This window comes from Mirounga leonina, unplaced genomic scaffold (genome assembly GCF_011800145.1).
Source record: "Mirounga leonina isolate KUSES-001 unplaced genomic scaffold, KU_Mleo_1.0 Mir_168, whole genome shotgun sequence".
NCBI lineage: Eukaryota > Metazoa > Chordata > Mammalia > Carnivora > Phocidae > Mirounga > Mirounga leonina.
Window position 1 is genome coordinate 6064597 of NW_023270426.1, and position 27816 is coordinate 6092412.

Sequence of the window (27816 nt, forward strand, 5' to 3'; positions counted from 1 at the left end):
AAAAAAAAAAAGATTTTGAACGTATTTAGAGCATGAAAAATATAAAGGTATTTATTGCAATGTCATTTACAATGGTGAAAGTTGGTGGCAATTTGGGTGCATAGACTTGGAGACTACCACCATGGGTTATTAGGAAGCATTAGAAAGAATACATCTGATGTATACATAGAAATAAGATCGGATCTTAAAAAAAAAAAAAAAAAAGTTTTATCCAGAAAAATAGAAGCTGAATGAGATCTATAAGGATTTTCATAGTTTAACATAAATGCCAACAAAATCATACAACCCATTTTCAAGCACTTAAAAATAAAAAGGAATAAACAACAGAACGGTTACTTTGGAGATGGGGATAAAATGGAATGACTAAATATTAAAACTAGAGAGACTCGTATGGATCCATGATAATTGCCTTGTACTGAGGAGTATTATTGGTATTAATAATACTGATGAATAAATAAAAGAAGAAGAAGATAAAACAGTGCACTGAGGAACCTAAGTTTTCATTGTTATGGAAGAGTTATGACTTGCTTACTCCTCACCTCTTTAAATTTACCACCATGATTGCCTTCTGGGGTAGAGCACACCTGGGAGGCTGCTGTGGGCTGATTCGAGGTTTTCACATGCTCTGAGGTCAGCGACCAGCAGGAGAAATTCCAGAAGAAGGAACACATGCATAATCAAAGCAGTTGTGGTCTCTTCTGTGCATATTGTTAAAATGCTGCCAAAATTTTGGATATTGGAGCACCTGGGTGGCTCAGTCGGTTAAGCGTCTGCCTTCAACTCAGGTCATGATCCCAGGGTCCTGGGATGAAGCCCCACATTGGGCTCTCTGCTAGGCGGGAAGTCTGCTTCTCCCTCTCCCCACTACTCATGCTCTCTCTCTCTCTCGATCTCTCTCTCTCTCTCTCAAATAAGTAAAACTTAAAAAAATTTCTTTTGGATATTGTCTTTGCCAGCAAGAACCCCAATGTTTCTGCATCTCTTGCCCTATGTATTTAGTAAATTATCTTTATGTTTAGTAACAATTCATGCTTCTATGGTTTTACAATATACAAATTGTTTTGATGAAACATCCTTTTGTTTCGTGTTCACTATAGCTCGTTTGGAGACCCTATCATGCTACTTTTGCAGCTGAGAAGGCATAGGCTGAGAGAAACCAAAAAATTTGCAAGATGTCAAATACCTCAGAAGTGATGGAAACAGAACTTAATGCCAGGACTTCTGGCTCCAAACCCCACTTTTTTTTTTTTTTTTAATCTAACGCTTCAGGCTACTTTAATGCAAAGAAATCTTTAGTCCTAACTGCAATTTAAGTGATTAAAGAAAAAAATTAATGAAATTCTTACAGAGGTTTCTTTTGCTATTTATACAGAAATTAAGAATTAATTGGGAAGATTTAGTATATACGGGAGCCAGCGTAAGGCAATTTTTGGGTGGAAGTCTGAAAAGCAGTGATAAATACTATAATTCTTAGGTCATGCACTACTGTTTGGAAACCATAATGCATTTTATAATAAATTCTGAATTTCAAGGGATTTCAGCTTGTCCAAATGCATTAGGCTATGAATTGCAGATATTCTGTAGTATCATCCCAGATGCAGTTTCCAAAAAAAAAAAAGAAAGGAATATTTATGGTATTAAACTTCTCAAAACCAGAAAAATTTGCGGGAAGTATATAATTCAATTTTGCAAAATATCAGATAAAGGAAAACTGATTAAAATAGAACAGAGGGTTGCCTGGGTGGCTCAGTCAGTTAAGTGTCTGCCTTCAGCTCAGGTCATGATCTCAGGATCCTGGGAGAGGGTCCAGCATCGGGCTCCCTGCTCAGTGGGGAGCCCGCTTCTCCCTCTGCCTCTCTCTCTGTCTCTCATGAATAAATAAATAAAATCTTTAAAAAAATAAAGTAAAATAAAATAAAATAGAACATAAATTTGAAGTAAGTGGCAATACTGTTAAGTGGCTGTGGGCTTTGTCCATGTGTCTCGTATGAGGCTGAGACTAGTGTCACCTCTCTCCTGAACCATGCAATGTCCACAGCCTCCCAGTGCTCATTTGGCACAACAATAGTCAGGGTGATCTGATTATTGTAGAGTTCTCCAGCTCAAGCCTTCCGTCTTTGCTTTCATAATGAAGAAAGAAATATGGCCTCATCTAGCTCTGTCTACCCTTCAAACCTTACTTCCAACACTCCCTTCTCGATCAACCTGAATCTACAACAAATACACAGTTCTTCCACCTCCTCAGACTCCCTGTGTTCTCTCACCACAGGTCTTCTACATATGTGTTTCCCTTGACTGAAATGTTCTAGCATGTTCTTCAACTCCCTTCATCTGCTTACTTCATTCCTTCCTCAGACTCTGGTCAGAAATCATTTCCTCAAGAAGTCTTCTGGATCCTCAGTTTGAGTTGGGTCCCATTGATATAGGCTCTCAGAAAACCAGATCTCTCTCCTTTGTACCACTGATGGGATTTATAATAGTATCTTTATTAATGTGATTATCTGCTTGATTTTTGTTCTGCCTTCCCCAATAAACTGCAGATTCCACACACATTTGTTGCTTAACATATTATTTTTATTTTTCCTCATCGCTTCCTCAGTTTGTATCTAGTGCCCTCTTGCTCGTTGGAGGTCATTTATTTTGACTCTTTGACACCTTTGTACACCTTTCTTGTGTTTGGGGAATTCTTCAGCTTCTGAGCCCACTACTCACGGTGGCAGAGCCCAGAAACATACTTCCCCAGCCATCATACTTTGTAGCCACGCACAGACATCACTCAGGCAGTGACATCCAGCTTTTCAGAGGCACAGTGTAGAAGACTCCAGAAGTTGTCTTCAGTACCTGGAATCACCAGCGCAATCCATGGCTTTGTGCCTCGTGGTAGCTGTGGTGCTAGCATCATTTTGTCTCTCATTTTGAAATTTTTTCCTGGAAGAACAACCGTTGAGCCTGCTTCTGTGACTTTTCCAGAAATTCTGAGGCTTATACCCTTTAATGAAGTATTTTTATCTGCTTTAATGAGCTAGAACAGTTTCTTTGGATTGCAACTAAGAATCTCAAAATGAATGAATGAATAATGGAATCTCTCTGCTGTCAACACAAATTGGATGTTTTGATGTCTATGCTGTTCTATGAAGTTATTACAAGAGATTTAAATTACAGAAATGATCTGAGTGTTGTCTAGAGGCTTGTTATGGCCCAGTATATTTCAACTGTAGGAGTCTACAAAATGTTCTTAGATTCATGTAAATATATGCATTGTCTTCCTAATATCTATTGCTCAAAATCTTCTGACAAGTAGTTTGGAGTTCTGTGTAAGCAATTTCAGAATAATTCAGCTCTTAGTGCTTTCTGTGTGTTGTTTTATTGTACACCGCTAAGCTGAAAGAAAAATATTAGATACTCTCGTGTCAAGATTTATAAGTACCTCATCCTGTGTTCTGTGCTGAAGGAAGAGATTTCAAATTAAACAAATAAATTGGAAAAAAGATGTATGTGTGCTGTGATTCTCTGAATCACACCAGCAAAGATTCTGTGGAAGTATGTATCTTTTAAGAGAGCAATCAATATATTCTTCTGGTAATGAGCTTTGGCATCCTGGATGGAAAGCCTAGAAGAGCAGCAATATGATATAGCTAGTTATTAAATATGTCAACTGGGGTAACAGCACCAGTGAGGGACCTGAGAGTTTAATTGGCCTCTCCTTGAACCATCTACCCCTGGACCCAGCCAGCACTCACTTACATGGCAGAGGCTCTCAAGTTCCAATGTCACTGAGACCCAAAAATGTGATACGCAGCTGATAAAAGACATCTAAGACGAGTGGGGACTGTGCTAGACTAGAACGCTCACGCTATTAAAAGACAAGCTGAGGCATGTTAAAAATTTTAAGATTTTATTTGAGCAAAAATCTGTTCAAATCCGGCAGCACCAAGCCAGAAGTGGTTAGGAACAGTCCACAGACAGGAGCTTGGTGAGAGGCTTTCATAGTGAAAAAGGTCGAAGCAAAGTAAGGAAATTATGGATTGGCCATAATTAAAGCCCGGTTGGCTATTTGTGATTAGTTGTTGTTAATGTCTTGATTTCATACTCTTGAGGGATTTGCAGGCTTAGATTTTGGTTTGCTTAAGTAGGCCGCCATGGTATTAGAGCCACATTGGTCTAATGGCCTCCTTGTTTAACTAAACAATTCTCTGCTTTTGGTCATTCTCTTGCTTTTGTCTTGCTGTGACACTCCGAAGTTATGATGTCAAATCTGTGGAAGAATTGTTTTTTCTGTTCATCTCCTTGTTCCGTAAGCAAGCAAGGTACCAGGGTGGGTTTTTCCAATGTTTTTCAATGTTGGTAGTATAACCAATGTTTCTGATTGTGTCCTGTTACAAGGAGAACAGATTCTTACTGCACTTGTGCAAATAACTGTATCACCATCAAAATAAGAATTTCTGAATTCTGGCGGCATCAGGCAGGAAGAAAAAGGCAAATGTTTGATCCTTGTTCACAAAGGTGTATTTTCCAAATCGCTGATAGCTTAAGAGAAAAGAGATAGGGGAGTCTGGGTGGCTCAGATTGTTAAATGTCTGCCTTCGGCTCAGGTCATGATCTCTGGGTTCTGAGATCGAGTCCAGCATAGGGCTCCTGGCTCAGCAGGGAGTCTGTTTCTCCCTCTCCCTCTGCCCCTCACCCTGCTTATGCTCCCTCTCTCTGTATCTCTCTGTCTCAAATGAATAAATAAAATCTTAAAAAAAGAGAAAAAAGAGATAAAAAGTTTCCTTAAATCTGGAAAGACAAAACATTAAAGAGCCCACATGAGTCATAAACAAAACAAAACAAGCAAAAGTCATAAAAAGTATAATCATCCTCATCAGTTCATTGAGTCCCATGCAATTAATTCTTACTGATCTTGATTTTTTGCTTTAGCTTTATGAAGCTGTCACTTTCTCTGTTCAAGTTCTGAAATTCTCACCCAGTTCAGGGATATGATCTGAAAGTTAGCAGAATGTTGTACCGGTCCGAGTCCTTTCCATGAGTCTCCTTGAAGACGAAGTGCTTTGACAAAGGAAAATCATCAGAGGAAAACCATAACTGTCCATAGATGACAAAAGACTTAAAAATGGCCATAGTTAAAAATCTGAAGGGAGAGGTCATTATAATGAAAGTGACAAGGAAATGTGGTTATTTCTTTGACATGCAACATTTTAAGATAATGGGATTTCAACTAAAAACATTATTATGCTAGGACATATCATATTTTCAGGAATTTTATACCATTTCTGGAACACTTGTATTTAGTAACATACATCCATACATTATAACCTAAAGAAGGTTTAGCATACTTTCTTGTTTGACAAGGTTTGCCCTGTAGTTTAACATATGAAATAAACACTGTTTAATATCTCTGTTTTTATAAGAAAAGACAAAAAAATCTTTTGAGATGATTCAGGGACCCTCGACAAACCCCAAAGTTAGTTCAAAGTAAAAAAAAAAATCCTTTAGAATTTTATTTTTGGGGAGTGTGTCCGCAAAATATCTACTTAACCAAAGCGATAATTAAAAACTTCAAAGGCAAATACAGAAAGTTACATAGTTGTGAGACTTTAGCTCTTTCAATATTGAGAAGATTGAGTTTTCTGAAGTAATCGAAGATCTGATAAAGACAAACTGAACCCCAAGGAATTATTATTTTTTCTTTAAAGATTTTTTTAAATTTATTTATTTGAGAGAGAGGGTGAGAGAGAGAGAGAGCACAAGAGGGGGGAGCGGGAGAGGGAGAAGCAGACTCCCTGCCGAGCAAGGAGCCCGATGCGGGACTCGATCCCAGGACTCCAGGATCATGACCTGAGCCGAAGGCAGTCGCTTAACCAACTGAGCCACCCAGGCGCCCAAACCCCAAGGAATTATTTTGATAAAACACAACACCTTTGTGTTCTAGACAGATTCCTTAAAAGGTAAAGAAAAACCTTTCATAGGTCTTATTAAGAGCAGACCAATAGGCCAGAAGAGCTTTGTCCTTTAAGCAGATGAAAGGAAATGTTTAGTTTTACATAAGTACACTATTTATTAAAGCTTTTATTTATTTTTTTTTAAGTAACCCTTATAATGAATTCATTGTGTTTTTAGTCAGCTTGACTACATAGGTAAAATTCTCTCTCTTTCTGCCCCACCTTTCTTCCCCATCCCTGTCCCTCAACTTTCTATATTGAATTTGTTTGCCCTTTATCCTCCTCTTTCCATTCGAAAGCAACCACTTCTCCTTTAGGATGCAATTACTTTCATCTCCTTTAGCAAAAATGTATCTCTGTCACTCATACCTTTTCTTAGCCACACGCATCCTATTTCCCTCACAAAGATTGTTCCTCTTATTATTTCTAGTCATTTTAGTTACAGAGATTAATTAGAATTTTTAACCCTTAGAATTCCTTCATTCCCAGTGGAAACTAATGAGGTAGTTAGGTTTACAGTTTACAAGTAATTGTAAATTTTCTGTTAGGCCAACTGGCAATGGTCAATAGGACCCCAGTCGCAAGCTTTCGGTCCAGCCATATATTTGCGGCCCCCAACCTGACGGTTGCCACGTCAAGTCCTCAGGACACAAAGTGCGGCAAATAAGAAGACAATAGCTGTCCCTGGGAAAGAATAGATCAACAACAAATGGTACCCAGAAGCAAATTCACAAAGCCTAGTTCAAAGATGTAATTTTACCAGTGTTTTTCCTGCCAATCTGAATTTGGAAAGAAAGGGATAAAGTGAAATTTTACTTTCCTCTCTTGACCAGGCACCAGTAATAGAGATCTGGGAGAGCAGATTTTGGTAAGAATTCTCACCTTTTTTTGACTTCTGCTGGTTTTCCCAGGATCCTGTCTGTAGGGTCTAGAGATGGGGGTGGGGGGAGGGGCAGGGTGTCCCGGCAGGTGCCATCCTAATCACTAGAAACTATAGAGGAGGAAAAATAATTTTCCCTCTACCCTTTATGATGAACACTTGGCTAAGACCTCTCTTTCTCTAGGGCTCCTTGTAAATGGGTAAACTAATGTGGGTTAAAGTCTCTCCACTGTGGCCAATTATAATCTGGGATTGTCTTTGGTAAGGTTAACCCTTGTTCAGACTGAAGACCAAATTTTACTCACCTAAGGCCTCACGCTGGACCCGATATGTGGTTTCTAAGTCAGACCCAGTCTGGTTTCCAAGTTGGACCCATTCTGACCCTGGACCCAGTCCAGTTTCTAGGTCAGACCCAGTCTGGAGAAAGGAATGCTTGAATAAAGCTTGAGAGCTCATAATGCAGAAATTACAGAGCTTGGATCCCAAAGGGTGGTACGACCTACCACCTCCAGCAGCAGCGAGACAACCTCGAGCTCAAGGGGGCTTAGCAGGTACCTTCACTTGGACCTTCGCTTTCCCCTTTCCAGTCTTCCTGGGCGACCCCATAGGAAGGTTGTTTCACATGCAATTTAAGCCAGTGCTCGTGCCTTGCTCTGTAGCTGCTACTGCTATCATCTCCCCAGGACGTTGTGTCTAACGTGTCCTGTATCTGTCGTCCACACCGGTCTGCGGTGCCACCAGCACTCTCCTGGTTGGCCATTGAGTGGCCTTGAGTCACCCTTGACCTCTCAAGCTCCTTGTGGCCTCTTTTCTCTATAAAGCCAGGACTATGGGGCGCCTGGGTGGCTCAGTCGGTTAAGCCTCTGCCTTTGGCTCAGGTCATGATTCCAGGGTCCTGGGATCGAGCCCCACATCGGGCTCCCTGCTCAGCGGGGAGTCTGCTTCTCCCTCTGGCCCCCACCACCCCCCCGCTCATGCTCTCTCTCTCTCTCTCTTTCTCTCACTCTGTCTCAAATAAATAAATATAATCTTGGGGCACCTGGGTGGCTCAGTCATTGAGCGTCTGCCTTCGGTTCGGGTCATGATCCCGGGGTCCTGGGATGGAGCCCCGTGTCGGGCTCCCTGCTCAGCGGGGAGCCTGCTTCTCCCTCTGCCTCTCCCCCCTGTTCGTGCTCTCTCTCTCACACCATCTCTCTCTCTCAAATAAATAAATAAAATCTTAAAAAGAAAAAGCCAGGACTATAAGCTCTTCACCATCTTTCCTATGAATCTCACCTGCTTACTCCTTTGGCCAGTAAGAAATACTTACTCGTCATTTCCTGCTCCTTATTTTTAGTGGTGACAGTAGGGAACTCTGCTATGGGAGTCTTAATTCCTTGGTAATATCTCTTCTTTAGGCTCCTTTTAGGCTCTCCTTGCTCCTCTTATTCTGATAATAGAGATTCACACATGTTGCTAGGCAGCTTTCTTGGTGAATGATAAGAGAAAAAGAAAAGGAGATGAATGATGGCTTGTGGGGACCAGTCCCTTGAGCGAAGGGTAGTGAGCCACCGCAGGTTTGGGGTAAAGGAGAAGGAGGAGTCATGGCTCTGCCTTCAACTCCATCAGTGGAAGGATGTATGCCATCCCACAACTAGAATGAACCTCTCCACCATGATAAAGTGCTGTTGGTGCTCAAATCATGCAGCAAAAGGGGCTTCGCTCGTCCTAAGGGATCTCGCTCGTCCTAAGGGAGCTCTCTTTCCAAAGCTGGAAAGGTCATAAAACAACTGCTAATGTTTTTCTAACCTCTGTCCCCTTCAAGGCATGGGACTGGAGTTGTTTTGTTTTGAATCATAATAAAATATGACAACTTCAGTGTCTCCGCTGCTGTCATTTATGATGCCCTATATTTTCCCAGTGCTGGTCCTTTATCACAGTGAACCTGACTCATGAGCCATACTGAAGCTAAGGCTTTCCTTCTGAAAGCAGAAACAATATATTGTAAATGGCCATGTTTGACTATTTTTTGATGACTTCTTATTTTGTCTCAGGAAGAACTGACATTAATCATAAATGTCTGTTAAAACATCTTTGTTCTTTTACAAGAGAAAACAAATCTGAGGTTTGCCTGGCTTTTCGCGTTTTACTTTTGTTATGATAGCAGAGGTATTGAATGAAGAATGGCTATAGTTTCTGAATTTAAATAATCTTTTTTAACCTCCTTGTTTATATATATATATTCATAATGTGATAGTTTCTTTTGTTCTTTTTGATGTGTCTGCTTGGCTAAGCTATATCTCGGGTTATTCAAACACTAATTTGGGCATTGCTGTGAAGGGAATTTGCGGATGTAATTGAAATCTTTATTCAGTTGGCTTTACCTGTGGGAGATTATCCTGGATAATCTAGGATCTGATTAAAGCAGCTGAAGAGCCTTAGGAGCAGGGCTGAGGACTGGGGTGTGTGTGTGGGAGGGGAAGAGAAAGAGAGAGAGAGAAAGACAGAGAGAAATTCTTGTGTGTTAAATTTTTTTTTCTAGCTTAAGTATAATTGCCTGTTTAAGACATGCAACATGAGGGGTGCCTGGGTGGCTCAGTCGGTTAAGCGTCTGCCTTCCCTTGGGTCATGATCCCAGGGACCTGGGATCAAGCCCTGCATTGGGCTCCCTGTTCAGTGGGGAGTCTGCTTCTCCCTCTCCCTCTCCCTCTGCCCCTTCTCCCACTCATCCTCTCTCTCTTGCTCACTCTCTCTCAAATAAATAAATAAAATCTTTAAAAAAAAGGACATACAACATGATAATTTGATATAAGTATATATTGCAAATGATTACCACCATAATGTTAATTAACACATCCAGCACATCAAATAGTTAACTTTCTTTCCTTTCTTTTTTCTTTTTCTTTTTGGTGATGAGGCCTTTTAAAATTTACTCTGTTAGCCACTTTCATGTATACAATATAGTACTACTAACTACATATAATGTATGTCAGTGTACAGATCTTTCACCTCCCTGGATGAATTTGGGCAAGGCCACTGCTCATGCTCTGAGGTCGGGGGAGTTAGCACTGGTCAGGCTCCATGTCCAAGTGGGGCTGCTGGCTGGGCTCCCGAGTCTGGCAACATTGCTGGCTCTGTTCTGCTCTTGGGTGGGGCCGCTCCCTGGCTTCTGCAATCACCTCTGGTGGGGTGGGGTCGCGGGCTGTGTTTCCGGGCATGGTGGTGCCACTGGCTGGATTCTGTGTCAGGTGGGTCCCCGGGCAGAGCGTGAGTTGGTATAGGGAGTCAGAACGTGTTGTGTGATGAAGGCCATAGCCTGGGCTTACTATCCAGAAGGCTGTTGCTTGTGCTCTGCCATTGGGGTGGTAGTTGTTATAATTTGTGGGGTGGGACTATACAAATAGTGTTTCTCACCAAACTCACCCCGTATCCCTATTACCCCAGACTAACCCATTGATTAGTTTTGCCGAAATGTATCTTTATCGTAATAGTTGCATGTGATTTTCTAACTGGATCTTTCCAGATTTATTAGTCGCATTCTATAGGTATCACTTATCCATTTATTAATCACCTATTTATTATTAGTATGAACTCATGGATTCATGGGGCGCCTGGGTGGCTCAATCAGTTAATCATCTGCCTTCAGCTCAGGTCATGATCTCAGGGTCCTGGGATTGAGCCCCACATTGGGCTCCCTGCTCAGCGGGGAGTCTGCTTCTCCTTCTGCCTGCCCCTCTCCCCCTCTGCTCATTCTCTTGCTCTCTCTTTCAAATAAATAAAATCTTTAAAAAAATGAATTCGTGGATTCTTCTTTTAGTCAGTGGGTTATCATGTGTTACAGTCCTTATTTATTTTAATGCTCAAATCATCTCTGACTTGTCCAGTGGGAATCCCTTTGCACTGCTCCATGTGTCCTTTTGACACGTCCTCGTGGTTTTGTCTTATTTTTTAATTTTTGGGTTGTTTTTTTTTTTTTTTTTTTTTTTTAAAGATTTTATTTATTTATTTGAGACAGAGAGAATGAGAGAGAGAGCACATGAGAGGGGGGAGGGTCAGAGGGAGAAGCAGACTCCCCGCCGAGCAGGGAGCCCGATGCGGGACTCGATCCAGGGACTCCAGGATCATGACCTGAGCCGAAGGCAGTCGCTTAACCAACTGAGCCACCCAGGCGCCCAATTTTTGGGTTGTTTTTAGCAGTTTCTTACTTTCTGGTGCTGAATGTTCAGGTTGATCTGGTACCCTCCCTGCTCCAGTCCTGGACTCTGCCATTTCTCCAGACACCTGAATTTTTAAAATAGAGAATGGTATTTAGAAATAAAGATCTGAGTGTCAGGTGTGCTAATTACTCCTGGGGTGTAGTTGTTCTGGGCTTCCGGGCCCTTTCAGTGGACAGAGCTGGGAAAAGACATTTAAATAGCTATCTCTTAAACGTGAATATTAAGTCTCAATTTAGAATCCAGCTACATTTAGGCTCTGCAAGCATACTTTAGGCTTGATGGCATTTGTTTTCTGATTCGGTCACATAAACCCTCAAAGTAGTTGCATTTCAGTGCCTGTTTCTACCTTCTCATTTATTAGTGTGTTATTTCCTAGGACTTCCTTAGCCTTCTAGAAGCCAGTGAGAGTTTTAAATTCTACGTTCAGGGTCGATCTTCAAAGTCTGATGTGGTTTCCCTGTTCTGTAACTTAAAGTCCCAGCTTAAACTATTTCTTGTACTTTGGATTATCCCTTCAGAGTGCACACAAGTTGATAAATCTGTAACTGACCCTAATATTTGAGAGAAGGCTTTGGGGGTTGGCGGAACAGATGGTAGCAGATGATGTTTTCATCATTCAGATTCGTTTTCCAAAGTCTAGTGCAAGTAGATTTGCCTAACGAATGTATCTTGTGATTTAATTTCCTCTAACACCAGCCTTCTCCAGACAAATTCTTCTGTGTTAAACAACCAGAGGTGGGCATATAGTTACTGTTGCAGCCTCGAATCCTTATATGAACTGTTGTTTCTTTGGTAAACTAAACCACATTTGAAAGTATTTTAAAAACCTTGCAAAGGATTATAGACGACAAGCTTCAGATAATTATTTTATTTATCGGGTTAAAATGCTTTTGAGAGAAGACTAAAAGCCATTAAGGCTAGGATGTTAGAGATACTTGTGGTTTTGATTCTGCTGGGACATTTTTGCCTTACAACATCAAGGGAGAAATCTGACTGCTGTGCCCAAGAGCAAGTTCCAAAAGCAAGTGGAAAATTCTTCCCTGGTACTCTTAAACCCTAGGAAAATACATCCCAATTTTATTTATTATACTTGGATCTATAATAGTGGGAAAGTGCTATGATTTATAGTCCTAAAGGTCTCTTCTCGTCTTGGATTTATTTGTGTTATACATGTTAATTAGCCCTTAAATATCTTTCTCCACAAGTTCCTTCTCTTTAACTGCTAGATCCAAGCTGTACATGGGAAATCCTATTCAAGAAATGGCCAGAATACAAAATGAGAAAGAAATCTTGCTTCTCTTCTTCTTCTTTTTTTTTTTTAAGATTTTATTTATTTATTTGAGAGAGAGAAAGAGAGAGCACAAGCAGGGTGGAGGGGCAGAGGGAAAGAGAGAGGGAGAAGCAGAGCTTCTGAGCAGGGAGCCTGATGCAGGACTCGATTCCAGGACCCTGAGATCATGACCTGAGCTGAAGGCAGACACTTAACCGACTGAGCCACCCAGGCGCCCCTCTTGCTTCTCTTACAGTGCTATCTTTCCTGTTCAAACCCAATCTGCTCTTACCAGGAAAAAAATTATGAGAGCTTGAAAATAGCAACTAAAGATATATAAAGAGCTATCTAACCATTTATATCTGAAGGAGGTTTAAAAATGATTTTTATTTTTTAGATTTGTAAATTATTATAATTATAATTATGATTTGAGGAGATCAAAGAGCAAGGTTTGTTCAATAGGAGAAACAGTTTTTTCTACTAAGGAGAAACAAGTATATCTGTATCTATATCTACATATCATATCAAGGGAGCAATAGATAGATATCTCCTTACTAGAAACCATATATACAGAGTCAGATATATCCCTTAGAACTCATTGTCACTGCATAACCATGAATATAAGACCGTATTTGGTGGTTAATAGCAAAGAGAAATTTTTATCTAGGAGGTTAGCTATACACTTCAGAGGTGATTTCCAAATCACTGTATAACGTATCAGACTCTTTACCAGACTATGATTTCCTTAAGGACAGGGATCCATTAAGCCTACTAGGTACTTGAAAAACAAGACGATGATGCATTGTCATTGGGAAAAGAAAGTGTGAGGTTTGAAAATAGAAAAGTTACGCTGATTTCTCTAACATCAGATGAAATGGCAGAGCATGGATTGTTTCTGTAAAAATAAAACCCTGGAGGCCTAATCAAGTCTTCATGGGTGGCATCCACAGGGGTAACTTACCCTACTGATCCAGAGGCACATGTGTAGATGAACATGACAAAACTGGTTAATCCCACACAAATAACAGAAATGGCAGAGCCTCGTGCCAATTTTTGAAAATTAATTTCTTTATTTGGAAACAAAACCACATCACTTTGGCCATTTACTGGAATATGTAGGAGGCCTACATGGGGCTGCTCTCCTGACTGGTCTCAAAGATATACAACAACATAGCTTTCCATAATACCCAGCTTCCTGCCAAGGCTGACTGTGGCTGGCAGCCCAGGGGGCGTGGATATGAAGAAAAAGCTTTATATTTCATCTTCAAAGCTAAGGGTGGAATGCGATGATATTCAAGGCAAAGCTTCAGGTAGAAATGCTTATGCTCTGGGTGAAGAAAATCAAAAGTTATCAGCATTATTCCAGTTAGTTTCTTTCATAACTACAAACCAGTATAGACATTGAGCAAGGACTCTCTAAAGACTCCAAGTGAGAGAACTTGAAAATGTACATTTGTGTGTGATTTGATCATAAATCTGAAAAGAAATTATTTGTTAGTTCTCAGGGTCTCTTTACCAAGAGAAACATTAAGTTGGCTGGAGGGTAAGTCCTTCTATGGGAATTTTGCTCTTTGGAGACAGAAGAACAATGGATTTTTTGAAAGTATTAAAAGCTGTGATGGATACATGCTATTTTGGCTTGCCCAGCATCCATCCCTGTACTACTAGAAAAAGTACCCCAGTTTTTCTTTGGGGAACTAGAGTCCCCATTCTCTGGCTAAGTATATATGTGGGAATCTACATCATGAAGAATGTGACCCTGATTTCCCACGATATCTTATTTGTTTTATGGAAAGACATCTGACTAGGGGGCCAATCAAAGTGAATTCTTCGGGTTGTGAGTTGAGCTTTCTATAAAAGATGTTCCTTATTTTCTGCTAGACTTGAACATAAAAGATGTGGATTAGCTATTTTGCCTCTTTGCAGAACCTGCAAATAAGCCATCCCATTAGGGAACAGGACAAAGAGAAGTGGAGAGCCTGGTTTTGCGGAAATAGTCTGAGTCTTGGACTCAAGTCATATACAAATTTTTAATTCATGTGATCCAATAAATTCCTGTATTTGCCAAATTAGAGTGAGTAGGGTGTCTATTATGCCAGAAAAAGTGATTGAACATATTAATATGGCAAGTGAATAAGAAGCAGGCTTTTCTTCTCATGTCCCCTTGAACACAATGTAAGTGTTTTTATGGAAAAACTAGAGGAAAAATTACCAGGTTACTCTGACTCAGAAACTAAAAAGTTCACACAAATATATGATTGTATTGAATGTTGGTGCTAGCAGAGATGAAAGTAAAAGATCTGAGGAGGCAGGTGACCCACGTATTTATGGGATATTGTTCTTGCAAAACAAACTAAATATTTTTTTTTAATATTTTAAAAAAATATTTTATTTTGTTCTTGCAAAACAAAATAAAAGACAATGTTAGTTTTTTTTTAATTTGAATATGAGTAAAGTTGTATTTTGTGCCTTTTTAGAGCTCCCCCCTCCATTCATTTGTATTTCTCATTTCAAGATCCTTTGTAACATAATTGGTTATAGCTTAATTTCCCTAAATTGTGGAAGGCTAAGTAATCGTCTACAGGTAACAAGCTCTCATGGTGTATTTTTCTGGGCTCACAGCTTTACTTGGAGCACATCTTATGCATGTTCCCCCCAAGAGAACAAAAAACCCACCAAAACCAATGGGCATCATTTCTTGAGAATAATCTAAAATTTTTGAGGTTTGATTGAATTCTCACACTTGAACTGAGTTAGCTGGCTATAGAATTCTAGATTGAAAATACTTTTCTCTCAATTTGGGGACATTACTGAATTCCCTCCTAGCTGTCTTTTAGTCATGCTGCTTAGAAAGTGATGCCATTTTTATGCCCGTCCTTGGCCTTGACCTTGACCTGTGCCCCAAGACCCCATGCCTTACGAGTCACAGTGACAAAGGCACATAATGCCACCTCTCACCACTCCAACTTCAGTCAGTCTGAGTCTTATTTTTGAGTAAGCTTTGCCCTTGGGCTCTGCTGTTCTTTTTTTTTTTTTTTAAAGATTTTATTTATTTATTTGACAGAGACAGAGATAGCGAGAGCAGGAACACAAGCAGCGGGAGTGGGAGAGGGAGAGCAGGCTTCCCGCCGAGGAGGGAACCCGATGTGGGACTCGATCCCAGGACCCTGGGATCATGACCTGAGCCGAAGGCAGACGCTTAACAACTGAGCCACCCAGGTGCCCGGGCTCTGCCGTTCTTGCTCTAAGAATTTTGCTGGGTCACTTTCTTGAAAATCCCCCACCCATCCCATGATGTCTCATCTAATTCCTCATCCCCCACCCTTGATACTTTAGGGCCCTGGTCTGCCTTCAACAATAATCCTATCAAGTCAGTTCAGTCAGAATCCCTCTTACTCCCAAAGTTTCTATCCACTGACCCATTCTTCCATCCCCAGCGATAAATCCTGCTTCTCCTTATTGTATTCAGAGTTGAACCCAGTCTCTCTCCCTTCTACAAAATTGCATTGGAATAGTCTCCCTGGATAAAGTCTGCTTTACTATCTTTAACAAGAATAGAAAGAATAATTTTTTCTTTAACAATATACATTCATTGAATCCCTTGTTGTCAACACAGTAGCTTACTCTCACTCTGCTGAGCCTGGTGTCTCCAAGTCCAGGACTTGATTTCTTTAGAGATTTGATTTCTCTAGAGAATGCGTTTTTCTCCTCTCTTGAAGGAATGGGGAGGGAACTCACCTGGAACCGGGAGGAAGAGGCATCTAGTATCTAATGAATCCTTATACAGTCCCATCCTTGGCTCTGCCTCCTGAGGTACCTGGCACCTCCAATTCCTGAGGGCTTTCCAGAGTTCCCAAGACTTGTCATCAATATCCTCCCCTTCAGGTTCAGCTTTCTTCACACTTCACGTCATTTACCACTTCCCAATCCACTCACCATCTTCTTAACTCTTAATGAAAATATCTTGGTTGCCATTTTGTCTTTTCCCATTTTCTTTGTCCTTTCGGGTTTATAATGTTTTTTAATCCTTTATGGTATGCTACAGTTATTTCAGGAAATACATCTATGCAGTCAAACCCCCATTAGATGTGGAACTTCCCGTTTGCTATTGAAGGAAATCACTTCATGCATATATTCATTCGTCATAAAGTCCATTGGGGAGGGGAGCCTGGGTTGGTTAAGCATCTGCCTTTGGCTCAGGTCATGTTCTCAGGGTCCTGGGATCGAGTCCCGCATCGGGCTCCCTGCTCAGCGGGGGTCTGCTTTTTTCTCTCCCTCTGCCCCTCTTCCCGCTTGTGTTCTCTCTCTCTCTCTCAAATAAATAAATAAAATCTTGGGGAAAAAAAAGTCCATTGGGGAGATAGGCTGTGGTTGACATCTGTTGGAGCTCTGGTTTTGCAAACACTGACCTTTGCATTTGTAAGCCCAACATTGTTTAGCAATAGTAGCTTAGTTTTACACATCCTAATCTGCATGCCCTCACTCTCCATATTCTTGTAAAATACCTAATCTGAGTAATCGGAGTCAGGGACAGAGGCAGCGCACTTGCATGCATGTATGTGTGTGTGTGTATTTACATGTGTCTGAACCAGAGATACATCATACTCCCTGCCTATATGTGGCAGATAGGTGGCACATGACCTACTTCTACAAAACTTCTACTCTTAGAATGTCAAAACATGAAAATTGGATAGCCAATAGGATAACAATAAAGAGAAATCCCAAAGTGGGGTTATTTGCCAAACGAGAGGTTAGTGTTTGTGTTCAGAAGCTGGGCAGATCTTCCTCTGACTGAGGTGGGACAGAAAACTTTCATAGGAGTGTTGGATTTGTATGAAGCTTTGATGGATGGATAAATGTAAAATCATTTAAATTCGAGACTGATGTGTCAAAGACTGTCTTGTGTTCATGAAATCCAATTTTCTAATCCACTTATATCCTATCTTGGGCACATGGCTGGACTGTATTTCTGAGTTAGGTGGGGGCCATGAAAGGCTGGTAAAAGTTAGGCACCTAATACTCGTCTTCACCCTTAAAACACCTGTCATGTGATACTGTATGTTCTCTCCCTTCCCTAGTCTGCGGTCAGGTCTTGTACTCCCCCCTGTTCCTGGCTAACTTGTCATGGTTATAAATCTCCAGGTGCTACTCTTTTTTCCCTAACTGGACTTGTGGTTTCGGGCCATCTCCTGGCTTCCTTACTTCACTGCCCATAGGACATAGCCTGACACAAATTAAATTAGAAGTGGTGGCAAAGTATTCTGTCTCCAAATAGACGCTTTGCCTGTGGGCAGTCCACCATGAAGCTGGAGGAGCAAATTGATTTCTACTTTAAACACTTTTCTGGATTTTGAATTCCTGAACTGACTGACAGGGTTCTAGAAAGGGTGGTTTACCCTGACTTTGGAGTACCTCATTGATTGAAACGGGATATTTGTTTGCTGAGCCAATAGCTCTCCTCTGGGAGGCAATTTCATTCCTTCCACAAATCTAAGTTTCTTCATGCTCACCAACTGCGGGGGTGAATGCAGATTTTAAAACACCGTGGCCACAGGGTTTTTTTTCCTTGGTACGACTGACTGAGCTCTGAACATCTGGATGCCAGAGAGGCAGTGAAGCCCTAATAATCTGTAAAGCACATCTGATCTGTATAATTGTATGAACTACTTGATGGAATACACTTGAAAGCATAGAGAGTTGTAGACCACACCCAACACTCAGGCTCTGCCTGCATAAAGATTGGACAATGAGGGCACGAGGAGAATAGGATTGATTTCGGGGCTTTCCTATAACCTGCTTTATTTTAGGGGCACCTGGGTGGCTCAGTTGGTTAAGCATCTGCCTTAGGCTCAGGTCATGGTTCCAAGGTCCTGGGATAGATCCCTGGTTGGGCTTCCTGCTCGATGGGGAGCCTGCTTCTCCTTCTCCCTCTGCCTGCCACTCCCCCTGCTTGTGCTCGCTCTCTCTCTCAAATAAATAAATAAAATCTTAAAAGAGAAAAAAAACCCTTTATTTTAGCAAGCCGGCTACATAGAGCTCTTAATTCAATTAGTTGTTTTCATATCAATTAGCTCCTGCATATTAAGTTTTCTTTCCCCCAGTCATGACTAAAATTTCAACCTGTCTTCTCAATTTGTAATGTTCTGAACAATCACATCATGGACTTTGTTTCCAATCCTCTCTGCACTGGTTGCCTTCAGTGACAGGTAAACCCAAGGGCTGTAGGAAAAAAAAAAAAAAAATCCAAGGATCTTGTGAATATTGCATTAAGCACATATGGAACTTTCTGCTTTAGCATCCTATGAGCATGAGGGTGATCAGATTGTTTTAAGGAAAACAAATTATTGGAAAGCTTTTGCAGTAATCTATCAGAATCATTTTCTGTTACCCGGGGACTGGTTTTTATCCCAGAGGCTGGGAATTAATTCCATATTCAAAGCCAGTTTTCTGGAGGAGGAAGAGAGATAGGCTACTTTGTAATTTTTTAAAGGGTTAAAGGTGGGAAAGTTTTAAATTTATTTTCTTCGAGAAAACAAAATATAACAGAGGCAGCATTATAATCCCTTTTAAGGTTTTATTGAAATGTCAACCTCTGGGGGACTGAAGCTGTATGAAGAAAATGAATAAACAGTGGATTAGCATTTAGACAATTTTCTTTCACTGTTTGACTATAGAAAATAATGCTGAATAGAATTAATTTGGAATTTGGCAGGAATTTGAATAGTAGAGGTAAAGCTTGTGAATAATTGAGTAAATCTGAATCTTGTAGGAACATTTATTGGAATAAATTAAGGAATAGTGTGATGATGAAGATTCTTTTAGAGGGTCTAAGCTTTCAAAAACAAGAAAGGAAGAATTTTATATTTACTCACTGGTTTTCTGGAGTTAAAAAAGGGAAAGTTTTGGGCGCCTGGGTGGCTCAGTCGTTACACATCCGCCTTTGGCTCAGGTCATGATCCCAGACTCCTGGGATCGAGCCCCGCATCGGGCTCCCTGCTCAGCGGGAAGCCTGCTTCTCCCTCTCCCACTCCCCCTGCTTGTGTTCCCTCTCTCGTTGTGTCTCTCTCTGTCAAATAAATAAAATCTTAAAAAAAAAAAAGAGGAAAGTTTCTTTTAAAATCAGGATTTTTTTAGCACCAGGGCAATCGAGATCTAAAATCCATCATTGGTAATGACCATTGAAAACTGTAATTTGTTGGTGAGTTGTCCAGGCTAGAAGTAAAATGATTTCAAACCCTGTCTATCCAATTTTAGTTGAAAATAGAGAAGGAATGACCCTTTAACTAGTTATGTGGAATCTTTGCTCTTAACTTTAGATAAAAAAAATGGGTACCTCGTTTTTAATAGAAAGTTTTTTTTTTTTCTCGACAAGGACCTATTCAGACAATTTAATTATTGTAGTTTATTGAGCATAAATTGTGGATATTTCAGCCATTTTCTCCACTCTCATTTAGATCTAATTAGAACTAGATGGCCTATTTAAGTGTATATATGCAAAAATAGTTATATATAATGGAGCAACTTAAAAATAGCCTAAATTAGGAAGCCATTAATTTTACTGATGGAGACTCCAAACCATGCCAGGATTTGATCAGACCATACAACTGAATGGGATAAATTTCCTTCATTCATTCTCCTTTCTAAAGAGGGTAACTTTCCGGGGCATTGTAGGGCAAGCTTCTTCATTATGAGTCTTGAAATGCCTGTGTCTGTTACCACTCTCAATACAGAAAATAGTGGTTTGTATTTCTTTTGCTATCTCTAGTAGAAGAGTCTGGAGGGAAGGGAAGTGGGGCTGTCCTGAATATTGTCAGGAGTAATTGAAGGCCAAAGAGCTTATCTGGGGACAGTCCTCCAATAAGAGGGTGGTGCTCAGGAACAAAACCACAGTGGCCCAGAAGTTTGTTTAGGTGAGAAGTCATAGTCCTTTTTTTTTTTTTTTTTAAAGATTTTATTCATTTATTTGACAGAGAGAGAGAGAGAGAGCTGCAGGCAGAGGGAGGGGGAGAAGCAGGCTCCCCGCTGAGCAGGGAGCCTGACCCAGGACTTGATCCCAGGACCCTGAGATCATGACCTGAGCCAAAGGCAGATGCTTAACCAACTGAGCCATCCAGGCACCCTGAGAAGTCATAGTCTTAAGAATACTGCCCTACCCGGGGATGCGGAGAAAGGGGAACCCTCCTACACTGTTGGTGGGAAGGCAAGCTGGTGCAGCCACTCTGGAAAACTGTATGGAGGTTCCTCAAAAAGTTGAAAATAGAGCTACCCTATGACCCAGCAATTGCACTACTGGGTATTTACCCCAAAGATACAAATGTAGTGATCTGAAGGGGCACATGCACCCCAATGTTCATAGCAGCAGTGTCCGCAATAGCCAAACTGTGGAAAGAGCCAAGATGTCCATCGACAGATGAATGGATAAAGAAGGTGTGGTATATATATATACAATGGAATATTATGCAGCCATCAAAAGGAATGAGATCTTGCCATTTGCAACAACGTGGATGGAACTGGAGGGTGTTATGCTGAGCAAAATAAGTCAATCAGAGAAAGACATGTATCATATGACCTCACTGATATGAGGAATTCTTAATCTCAGGAAACAAACTGAGGGTTGCTGGAGTGGGGGGTGGGGTGGGAGGGATGGGTGGCTGGGTGATAGACACTGGGGAGGGTCTGTGCTCTGGTAAGCGCTGTGAATTGTGCAAGACTGATGAATCCCAGATCTGTACCTCTGAAACAAATAATGCAATATATGTTAAGAAAAAAAAAAAGGTAGCAGGAGGGGAAGAATGAAGGGGGGGAAATCGGAGGGGTAGATGAACCATGAGAGACGATGGACTCTGAAAAACAAACTGAGGGTTCTAGAGGGGAGGGGGGTGCGAGGATGGGTTAGCCTGGTGATGGGTATTGAGGAGGGCACGTTCTGCATGGAGCACTGGGTGTTATGCACAAACAATGAATCATGGAACACTACATCTAAATCTAACGATGTAATGTATGGGGATTAACATAACAATAATAAAAAAAAAAGAGAATACTGCCCTACCTCTGACTCTTCATCTCAGGAAACAAACAGGTTGCTAGAGTGGAGGGGGGTGGGAGGGATGGGGTGGCTGAGTGATGGACACTGGGGAGAGTATGTGCTATGGTGAGTGCTGTGAATTGTGTAAGACCGATGAATCACAGACCTGTACCCCTGAAACAAATAATAACATTATATGTTAATAAACAAAACAAAACAAAAGAATACTGCCCTACCTCTGCATTCCCTTCTCTCAACTCATATTAGTTTGAGCACCTGTGATGAGCATATTCTTGCTCTGGCTTCTGGAAAAAAAAAAAAAGAGCAGGCTGGGATCCTAGGAGCCTGGGCATGTGTGAATATGGTTAACCAAGAGCCATAATGTACCTATGGCCCCAATTGCCTAAGAAGAAAATTGCCTAGAAGATACACTTGACCTGCGCCCATATTCCAACCCTAAATAAGGCTTGAATGAGCTGGAGAACCACCGTGTGCTCAGCTCAGTGAGGTGATGGACGGACGCTCCTATCTCTCTTCCTTTCCTTCTCTCCCTGCCTCCCTCCTTCCCTGACTCTCCTTCTCCCCCTCCTTTCCTTTGTCTAATTTCCTTTCTGCTCCCTCTCCACTTCTCTTCACTAACCAAATGGCTGTTTGGGGACATAGACTTGATTTACTATAAACATTTAATAAAACTTGCCGTTTATTCAACCAGCTTTCTTTGGTGTATTTGTCATTGCTGTAATATGCGAAAGTGAATTAGGGAGAAAAAAAAAATGAGATCCTCCAACTCCATTAATCTTATGACCTAATCTGATACTGCAGTCTCAGCCCCTTGAGTGCAATTATGTTATTTAAGCATAATAATAGTGATTTGAATGTATAGATCTCCCAAAGCCCTGAGTAGAATTGAAGACCTAGCCCATTAGTGTAGATCTCTAGGCATAAAAAAGCCTTTCCTGTGAGGACGTTTTCGAGGCCCCATGGTTTTTCCTGAGCCTGTTTGTATGTGAGGTAACCATATATCTTTTGCATGTATATTAGATTATTTAAATGCTGAGTGTAAAACTGGAAACATATTGAATTTCCTTAAGTCTATTCAGCGGCCCCAAAACAAAGAAGGTTTGCGAGGCTAACGGATCTCTTTTCCTCTGTGTCCAAAAGAAACTCTTGTTTGAATGTGTATTCCTGGGAAATGCTGACTCAGTCTCAGGTGATTTATCATGAAGGATCCAAAGTTTCACCCTCTTGCTGTTGAGCGGGAAGTACCTCCCTTTGTGTGTGTGGGGGATGTTTTGATAGAATGAAATGTATTTTATCTATTCATAGAATCCCTTTCACATTCCATTTTAGTGCAACCACCTGACTGTGGTATATTTTTCTCTCTGGCATCTAAGTCTCTTTGTATCTTGGGAGAATGTTTAATTAGGAGCAGTGTTGGTGGAGGTAACCAATATGGAAACGCAGAAGGTTATGTCCTCTCTTCCCTGATCCTGGTAATAGCGCTTGGCCATGAGCTATATCATCTATCAGCTGATTGGATGTTTCTGGCAAGAACGTTAAATTTTGAATGAGTAAATAAAAGAAAGGACAGCTGGGCTTCCTTCACATCAACAGCAGTGACAGAGTATCCAGTGGTGAGGCATCCTGGCAGATTGCTGCTAAAAATGATCGTGCTTTCAGCTTCGTGGTTTTTCAGAGAGATTTACTTTCTAAGCCTGATGATTATGTTTCCCTCAATTGTGTGAATCCTCAGGACTTTTCTAATAATTTTATTTTTGGTGACCAAAGACAGATTTACTTACTATCTGTGGTAGATAGAGATACTGGCCTTGAGTCTTAACCTCTCCTTTTTTTTTTTTTTAAAGATTTTATTTATTTATTTGAGAGAGAAAGAGAGAGAGCACAAGTAGGCAGGGCGGTAGGCAGAGGGAGAGGGAGAAGCAGGCTCCCTGCCGAGCCGGGAGCCTGATGCGGGACTTGATCCCAGGACCCCGGGATCATGACCTGAGCTGAAGGAAGATGCTTAACTGACTGAGCCACCCAGGCGTTCTGAGTCTTAACCTCTTCTTATATTCAAACTCCTTGCCATGGGATTTTGTAGTCTTTCCAGGTAGAAATGGTATGCGCATCTTGACTTTGGGCTTGACGATGATGAACTTGCTTTGTCCTAGGGAATGTGGGTAGAAATAATAATGTGTCAGTTCTGAATCTAGACCTTACGAGACATCCTATTTCTCTGCCTGTCTTCCTGTGCTTCTGCTATTGCCATGAGAAAGCTTCCTTGGGTACCTCCTGCTCCTTCACCAGTGCCTCAGAATGAATATATATGGAAGAGACCTCAGCCCAGCCTGCAGTGGGGAGCAGGGCTCAGCTGTACCCGCAGCTTCAAGGGTCACGTAGCAAAGCCCAGCCTGGATTAGCCGACCATCAAAAGAAGCACAGATGTGGGAGTGCGTCTCTCTGAACAGAGCCAAACAACTAAGGCTAACCTGCAGATTTCTGAGAAATACGTGATTTTTGTACTATGCCACTGGGATTTTGTGCTTGTGTGTTTTGTAACACACACTAGCTAACTGACCTGTATCTGTTCTATGCAATGGAAAGTATGTAATTGATGGATTATAATATATTGATGTTGATAATATGAAGGGTGTGTGTGTCTACGTGTGATACTATTTGGTTCTGTGGGGTAAATCCTGGCCTCATGTTTTCCTATTCTCTTTCCTGTTGATTGGTTGGAATGAGTACATAATTCATTTTTCACACTGATGAGATGTGTGGGAAGTTGTGTGTGTGTGTGTGTGTGTGAGAGAGAGAGAGAGGGAAAGGGTTTTTGTTTTTTTTGTTTTTGTTTTTTCTTTCCTGATAAAAGGAGAATATTGGAAAAGACATTCTCTCTTCTTCTGTCCTTATCTCTTCATGCCTGGAGCTGAGGCAGCTGTTTGTGTCCATCAGGATACACCTGAGTACAGCAGAAAGGGAATGAATCTGTGTGTGTGATGTCAATGAACTACTCACACAATTCTGGAATGTCCTACCATTGAGCTTTGTATCATTCCATAGAATACATTTTTATTTTTAAGCTGGGTGGTTTGAGTTTCCTTTAATTTGCCATCTAAAGTATCTTAACTGATAACGGATGTGGTTTGAGGACTGAATGCAGTAGAAGTTTGCAAGAAGGGACGATAGCGCAGGTTATCCCTCATGAAACCGTAGGCTCCCAGCGGCATGTGTTAAGTGGTCTAGGCTGAGGTCAGGTGGAAACAGTCCACATTTACCCGGCTTTTCCTATCACAGCTTTATTTGCTCTGTATGGATTACCAGCAAATGACAGATGTACCTTCATTGCTGACCCTTACCGCAGTGTCTATGTCGAGAACACTCTAACGCATGAAACACTTGCTTTGCCTTTCAATACTTTTGGAAAGAAGCAAAGTTTGGCAGCTGAGATTTGCTTCCTATCTTGTCTGAAATCTGATAGTACATTGTTTGCACGTAATAACTTTGACTGAACCCTGACATCAGGCTGTATCCCAGACCCAAGCAATCTGAATCTTGGGGGTTCCTAAGTAAATTCCATTATGCAGCCAAGGTTGAGAACCACTATTCTAACCTCCATCCTCCTGTGAATTAAGCAAACCCCAAAGCAAGTGTGTATATAGAGGGTAAAAAAAGAGATAGGAGTGGGGTGTCTATGTAGCTCAGTCGGTTAAGCGACCAACTCGATTTCAGCTCAGGTCATGATTTTAGGGTCCTAGAATTGAGCCCTGCATCAGGCTCCCTGCTCAGTGCAGAGTCTGCTTGAGGATTCTCTCTCTCCTTCTCCCTCTGCCCCTCCCCTCACTTTCGCTCTCCCTCTGTCTCTCTCTAAAAATAAATGAATAAATCTAAAAAAAAGAGGAAAATAAAGACTCTGAAGGTATTCATTATCTATTGCTATATAACAAATCACCCTATAATTTAGCATCTTAGAACAACAACAATAAATCTTTATTGCTCCCAATTCTGTAGATGGAGAATCTGGAAACAGCTTAGCTGGGTTGGTTATGGCTAAGGGTCTTTCCTAGAGTTGCCATAAAGTTGTTGGTCAAGGCTGCCATCATTCGAAGGGTTGAATGGGGCTGAAGGATCTGCTTTCAAGATGGCTCACTCACATGGCTGTTGATAGGAGGTCTCATTTCCTTGCTTTTGTTGCCAGGAGGCATCAACCCCTTGCCACGTGGCTTTTCTCTCTAGAGCTGCGTGCGTGTCCTTCAAACATGGCAGCTGGCTTCCCCCAAGCAAATAATTCAAGAGACAGCAAGGTAGAAGCCCTGATATCTTTGATGACCTGGGCTCTGCAGTCACACATCATCATTTCCCAAGTATTCTATTTGCTATACAGGTCAGCCCTATTTAGTATGAGAGGGACTACTGAGGTCTCAGTGCCAGGAGTTTGGAATCATTGAGGGGGCTGTCTTGGCTCCTGCAGAGGGATAGCAATGAATAAATGATTTGTCCATATTTCCAGGGTGGATGCCTGGTAGGCTGAATGATGGAAACTCAGGCTTGTGGCTTCCTTGAGGAGCCTTCATCAGAATCAAGATACTCTGTGGAGTAGGCCTATCAATTTCTCAAACACTACGTGGCTGAATAGAGCCTTTGGGAGTTCTTAAAGGGTGTTATGCTAAGGCGCAATGCCCTTCAGAGGAGCTCAACTCTGCCATTTCCTGAATTTATTTTGTCCAGATTTAGATCAGCTGGGACGAGCAGCTGATGCTTAGCAAACAAATAAATAAGGTGTTAGCTTCATTAGTACTAATTCTTCTGAAAATGAGGGGACTTAAGTAACTACCAATTGTATGTAGCTATAAAAGAGGCTTCTAACATTAAGATGCATGACTAAACTCTTTGAAAAAGTGTCTTCTCCCTCACCTTTTGCTTTTTTGGGTGAGGAAAAACAAGGGTCTTCAACACAGTCTTCAGCTCTTTGTCTTCTCTATAATCCCTCACAGAGTCATTTATGCTGTGCCAACCAACTACCATCTATATACTGATATTGCCTAATTTGTATTCTTAGTCCAGATTTCTCCCACCAAATGCCAGGCTTCCATAGCCAACTGCCTCTTCCTCCTTCCTTCCTTCCTTCCTTCCTTCCTTCCTTCCTTCCTTCCTTCCTTTTCTTTCTTTTCTTCTCTTCTCTTTTTTCTTTCTTTCTTTCTTTCTTTCTTTCTTTCTTTCTTTCTTTCTTTCTTTCTTTCTTTCTTTCTTTCTTTCTTTTCTTTTCTTTTCTTTTCTTTCCTTTCTCTTGCCAACTGCCTATTTGACATACAGCCTTAAATGACTAATGGGAATCCCAATTTTATTTGTCCAAAACCTAGTTTTTCTTAAAAAGTTAATTAAAAATTTTTCTAGCTTTGTTGAGGTAATTGACATTAACATTGTGTAATTTTAAGGTGTACAATGTGATTACTTGATATATATATATTATGAAATATTTACCATAATAAGGTTAGTCAACACATTCTTCACCTCACATAATTACCATTTGTTGTTGTTGTTATGGTGAGAACATTAAATCTCTACTCTCATAGCAACTTTCAAGTATATAACCCAGTCTTATTAACTATAGTTATCATGCTGTACATTAGATCCCTGGAACTTATTCATCAAATAATTGAAAGTTTATACATTTTGACCAACATCTGCCCATTTTCCCCCACCTCTTAGCCCCTGGCAACTAACATTCTACTCTCTGTTTCTATGACTTCATTGTTTTTAGATTCCACATATAAGCGATATCATACAGTATTTGTTTCTGTCTGACTTATTTCACTTGGTATAATAACCACATATGCCGTGCATAATGCCATGTTGTTGCAAATGGCAGGATTTTCTTTTATTCTATGGTTGAATAATATTCCATTATATTTCTCACATTTTCTTTATCCATTCATTGGTAACAAACCCTTAGGTTGTTTTCCTGTCTTGGCTGTTGTGAATAATGCTGCAATGAACATGGGGTACAGTTATCTATTCAAGATAGTGATTTCATCTCCTTTAGATATATACCAAGAAATGGGATCACTGGATCATATAGTAGTTCTGTTTTTAATTTTTTGAGGAACCTTCATATGTAAAACCACATTCCTAATTTCTTTTCCTTTACTTGTTCCTCTGTTTTCTTCTCTTTCTTAGTATCTGGCAGTTCCATTCTTCCCATTGATCAGGAAAAATTTGGAGACATCCTGTACCTCTCTTTCTCTCATACCTCACATGCAGCAATCCATCCATAACTTTCTTGTTCTCCCTTCAAAGTAACTCTTGAGTCAAACTATTTCTCACTCCCTCCACCACTACTACGTTGGTCCAGGGTACCCTCATCTGTTGCCTAGAACTTTAATAGCATCTTAACTCATCTTGGTGTTTAACCCCATCCTTATAACCTACTTTCCATAGAGCATTAAAAAATGAGAGAGAGATGCTGTCAGTTCTCTTTTCAAAATCTTAGGTGGGGTTTTGCTTTT